Source organism: Triturus cristatus, chromosome 5_1 (genome assembly GCF_964204655.1).
Source record: "Triturus cristatus chromosome 5_1, aTriCri1.1, whole genome shotgun sequence".
Taxonomy (NCBI): domain Eukaryota; kingdom Metazoa; phylum Chordata; class Amphibia; order Caudata; family Salamandridae; genus Triturus; species Triturus cristatus.
The window spans coordinates 6,586,945-6,592,944 of NC_140587.1; positions in this window are offsets into that span (position 1 = coordinate 6,586,945).

Consider the following 6,000-nt stretch of genomic DNA (forward strand, 5'->3'; position numbering starts at 1 on the left):
CAGTCGATCTGTTCTTGTAGCATTATTTTTTCCATTTTCAATGCTTTGTAAATGGGGATGTGGAACACATGCAGTAGCACACAGGCCACAAATAAAGTAGGTGTGTCGTGATGCTCTGAAATAGGACTTTCCTTTGTCTTTGAATACTATTATAGTATCACACTCACTGTGCCCCAAATGTACTGAGCCTTCTTTTCTGACACACAATTTCCCTTTTACTGGCAGGACTGTAATTGAAGGCGGACCTGACATGTGTTGGGGCTTTACGTTCAACACTATGAAATCGAGGGTCGCATTTCCTTGCAGATACTCTTCATTTTCTAGATCTGTACCTTTCATTTGGGGAAGTCCCTCTTCATCTGGGAAACATGCTTTGTTCATGACTTTATTCAAGTTACCCCATACCCACTCGCCCCTACACTCCTTGTCTTGACATTCTTTGGCATCACCGTTGATGGATGTCATTAAGGCAAACCATGCTCCGCAAGAACCATTATGGGGGAACGGAAAAGGAAAAAGAGGCAAGACTCCCTTTACCTTCTGATACGGGGGAAGTCGGCCACAGACCCAGCAGTCTGTAGCATTGCTAACCTGATGTGAATGGTGCAGCATCTGAATAAAGGTATTGCTGCGTAAGGCAAGTCGATATGATAACTCATGGGATGGCAGATCACTAAATGTGTGCTTTATGGTATCATTAGTGGAGGAGTATAAGAGTGAGGCAATAGGAGGAAAAATAGCATGTAGTATTAAGCTGACACATATTATCGTGATGCACAGAAGAGATAGAAAAATCACAGTCACTATACATCTACCACGTAATATTTTACAGTATTTGCTTCTTATCTTGCTCTTTTTTTTTTTTTTGTTATTGTCCAAGATCTTATGCAAGCCAGAATACATGTTCAACCGCTTCACCACCTAGTGGACTTAATTGATCAAACGGGTTCTGACTTTTTAGATCTAAGTTTAGCTTTGTGGAAACTTCTGGGGAGTCTCCTCTAGAAAATGGTGTTCAAAGTCTTTCCTTTGTAAAAGAGTGGTGAAGGTGCAACCATCCTTTCCGTCCCTCGACTTTAACGGCTTCGGCGCCTTCCACCTCGGCGCAAGAGGGCTTGATCTATCAAAGTTCCTTATTAGCGATGGAGTGTTCCTTGACCTGGGGGTTGTCAGGGAAGGCGGCAGCAACCTGCGAACAACAAGAGAGTAGTGCAGACATCAAGGAAGCCAGGTAATCTGTCAGCATGTTACTATCAACATCAGTAATCTTTTTAGGCATTGGAGTGCCCCACATATTCGGTGGTCTACCAAAGACCACTTCATAGGGAGATAAGCCTGTTCTAGAATGAGCTACCATTCGCATTTAAAAGAGAACCATATATTCTGTAAGCTGTCTAGCATTGCTTTCTCTCCTAAGTGTGCAGGACTATGTGCGGTATTTATGATTATTTGTACCATTGAATCAGGAAGAAACCATGTGGATTTGCCCTTTGTCATCCAACCCTGATCAGTCAGTACCCCTCCTTGTTCCGATCATTTCTTTAATTCGTCTACAGTAGCATGTGTCTGTATGTCTTGTACATCCTTGGAAGGATCCCTAACTGTCATGGCTTTGGACACTTATTGAACCTGTAACTTTGTCATGTCTAGTGGGGTCTGAGCTGTCTGTTTAGCAGTTCGGTCTGCCAGATCATTGCCTTGGGAAATGGGATCTGTGGCTCTAGTATGTGCTTTACATTTTAGGATAGCTATGGCTGTTAGTAAATGTATCACTTCCAGAAGGGCTTGAATATGGGGGCCATGCTGTATCTTGGCCCCATGAGAGGTCAAGAAACCTCTTTCTCCCCAGAGAATCGGTATAAATGTTTACTCTCAGGTGCTTAGCTCTTATGCACGCTTGTGTCAGGGTGATGAGCTCTGCTGCTTGTGCTGACAATATGTCTATTCTTTTAGTCTCTATTATTACAGTATCAGTAGTCACTGCATATGCTGCCACTAATTCTCCCGCCCCTGTCCTCATGCATGAGCCGTCAACATATAGTGTTAGGTCGGGGTCTGGGAGTGCAACGTCTGTCAAGTCTTGTCTTGGTTTAGTCACGGTATGTATTACTTCAACACAGTCGTGTGGTGAAAGGCTTTCTGTACTGGAGGGCAATAGAGTAGCGGGATTCAGTATGTTGCATCGTCTGATCTCTATGTGTGGTTGAAATAACGTTAGCTCATAGCCTGTCAGTCTAGCTACAGTCAGGTGTTGTGTTTGTGTCCGGTTCAAGAGAACCTCTACTGCGTGTGGTACTTGTACTGTCAGAGGGTGGCCCAGCACTATCAAGTCACTTTGTCTTATGGCTAAGGCCGTTGCTGCAACTGATTTTAGGCACGCAGGCAAACCCTGTGCTACGGGGTCTAATGTACTAGAAAAATAAGCACAGGGCTTGTGTTTTCCTGCATGATCTTGTGTTAGGACAGATAGTGCTGTTCCATCCCGCTCTGTCACAAAAAGCATAAACGATTTGTTGTAATCAGGGTTTGCTAAAATTGGTGCTTGACATAAAGCTCTCTTTAATTCTTCAAATGCCACAGTGTGTTCTTGTGTCCAAGGGAGGACTTTTAGTAGAAGCTGCCTCCTTTTGTGTCTTGGGCTGTGAAAAACCAGAAATCAATTGAATACGTTCCGGTGCCCACAACTAATTCCCCTGAAAGATCACAATAAAACATGAGAAAAAGGGGAAAGCACCATACCTATTTCCTCGGCTTAATTTCTAAGGGGGCTAATTTCTAAGGGGCTTAATTTCTAAGGGGCTAGCTCCTTCCCCCCTTTTTGACAGGAGAAAATCTGAAACAGATTCCACTGCTGTCAAACACTATCAAACCCTGCGTGTAGCAACTGGGCGTAAGCAAAATTATAGGAGATGCACAGCGCAGTTGAAATTCAAGAGAAATACCTCCAGCAAATGTACAAACTTCATTGTGTGAGCTCATAGGCTGGCCAAATGACATCTCATATGCAAATGTCCCTATTATGTGAACCTACACCAACCTGAAGTCAATATTAATGCTAGGAGGCCCTAATAGGAATGCTAAACTTCCTAAATATTTGGAAAACCAAGTTTAAGAACAGTTGTTAATGTTGATAATCAATAATTAATAATTTATCTGCTAAAGAAACCAGTCATTCTGCAATAATTTCCACCTATACAATAAACTGCATCTCTCGCCTTTCATATTCAAACGTCTCCCTTCAGAAACCCAAACCCAATAGCCTAATTTAAAAACAAGTCAACTTTTGGGGCCACCACTTACAAGAATGAGCTTACTATAGCAAACTTTAAAAAGGAAATCCTGTCAGATATTCTCTCATTACCCTAAATACCGAGCCTCATTCGTCACTCTGGGGTGGCAGTCCTTATCTAAAACAGGCTCTTCAAGAGTTAAGATGCGAGTGTACAGATCATAATTGTTCCTTAATGTCCAATCTGGAAACATATGACCGAGGCTGCCTGTCTATAAGAGAAAGGCAGTTATGTGAAAAATATTTTAGTCTTGCATAGCCTTTTTCTTTTGTTTTATTCATCCCCAATACCAATTAGACATACACCGATAACGTGTTGTCTCCTATTTTGACAGCATGATAATGGTAATATCATGTCTGTGAAATTTAGTAATTGTGAACAAGTTCCAGCCAAGCGCTGTGCAAAGATCGCCGTCATCACGACCATCTCTGTACTGAACAGGAGAACTTTGTATTAAACGCTAAACAGACTGGTCAATACAACACAAAAACAAAACATATACAAAATACATATGCCAAGCCATCAGTATACCAAGCACAGAAAGCATAGACAAATTGCGACCAGCGGTCAGCTGAAATCACCGTGTCAAGTCTGACACACAGGATCAGCAAGAATAATCAAAAACGAAGAACACACAAACCTGTTTGTTTTTTCATAAAAATGAGCTATGCATCTTCGTCAACACAATGTACCCTAATGTCCCAGATGAAGACGCACCTCTCATCTCTCCTCACAGACTTTTAACCACCGGATCAGTCATTCAATTCAACTGGTGGCAGCATGTGGCCACAATTTAAAAATGTCTGAATTAGAAAATCGTTTTTATATAGGCATATAGCCCTTAAAATTCCAAGCAAGAGCAACATTTTACTTTCTGGCCAGAAGCAATATAACATTTGCTAAAAAATAAAACAAATCTTCTCCATAGACATTTCCTCGGGGCACTGGTTTTGCACAGAATAGAACAAGGGAATCCTTCTCGACTTACATTTCTCAGCTGCCCTGTCTTATCAGAGAAGCTAAAAATAGCCCCTCAGCGCGGCTTGAGCCTGGGCTGCCAGCCATCTTTTTTTTTTTTCTTACTCCTGGCCCCCAAGGCTCTCCGGCTGCAGGCATTACACAGATGCGATGTCAGAGAAGCTTTCTAAGCAGTGCCTCTGTTCTGCTCCTCTCACCGGCCCCCACCTACACTGGCTACAAGGTCAGAATCTGTCTCCGATTTCTGTATCACATTCTGCTCTACACAGCCCCCACCTTCTCCTCACTCTGAAGCTGTCAAAGACAAAAAGACTACTCGATTCCATAAAAACTGCAATAATTCGCCCAATTGAAAAATTATTTTTATATACAATTTGCTCTCAGGGGGTCATAATCTTACCGTCTTGACCCAGCACATTGGCTCACTGGACCACCAAGAACACAAACCTGTATTCTTGAACAATTTGCAAATTCGAAATACCCACAATTTTTTCTCAAGCTAAACCCTTAATGGATCACTAATTATTTTTCGTTAACACTTCGTACATTAGGGGTGTCATCAAATCACAGGTGGTGCTCTTTCTCTAGCTACACCCCTCTCAATTCCCTTTTAACAACGTAAACAAATGTTGGACCATGAAAACACCAGCCATGCGCTGATCTTTTGGCGGGAGGCTCAAGAACACTTGAGCTACTATATCATTATCATATGTATCGGGGTACTTGCGGTGGCACTCCAACTGGTCTTTCTACTGGGGCCACTCTTGCTAGGTCCTCTGAAAGGACGGGATAAATACCAGCAACGTCAGTATTTCTTTCTCTGTCAGCCTGCACTCATTTTACCTGCTCCACTTCCTCCTGTAACATCTTTTCCTTGGCTTTTCCAGACTCCTGTCTACTTCTCTCTGCTTCGTGAAACACTTACTCTGTCCTCCTATGTGACTCCTTGCGCCAAAACTCAATGGCATCTTTCTGTGACTGTCTGGCTTTCTTTTTCCATAATTCTTCTTCTACTCTCATGATGCAATCTGCATCCCATGTCCCAACTGCGGGCCACCTCTGACTTTCGGCTAGATCCTTGGTGTAGTCCACCCATAAATCAAGAAATAATACGGCATCTAGGCCATGCTTATGGTACATAAAGTACCCTGGGGTGTCCCTAGGTGGAATGGGAACAGCTTCCTCGAGTACCCCTTTTCTAGTTTTGATCTGTCTTAATTTTGAAAAGAACGGCATCTTTAAACTTTGCTACTTGATTTTGAACACAATAAATTACAATAAACACAATAATGAACACTCATTCATACCACAATTTTTAAAACATATTAAAACATTTAACATTTAACATTTAACGAACAATGATAATTAGAAAAAAACTAGTTACTGACATAACACTAATACTAGAGAATACTGTATTATACACAAGACTTACTAGATATACTGCTAAACAGTACAGATACACTGCTGAAACAGTGCAGACCGGATCTGTGTACCCAAACCCGTCTTGACCGGCACAAACTAATGTGCACGTCTAAACGCCTCCCCAGCAACGGTACTCACCGGGTAGCACGGAACGGAACAGAAGGCCTCGGAAACTCTGGACTGGACTGGACCGGACTGGTGACGTAGGTACTTCGGAACTTTGGAACCTGGTGGGCCTCTGTATACCTCGGACACAGCTCTCTCGCAGGTGGGCTCTGGGTAGGACAATCTGCGTTCCTCACCGCCTCGT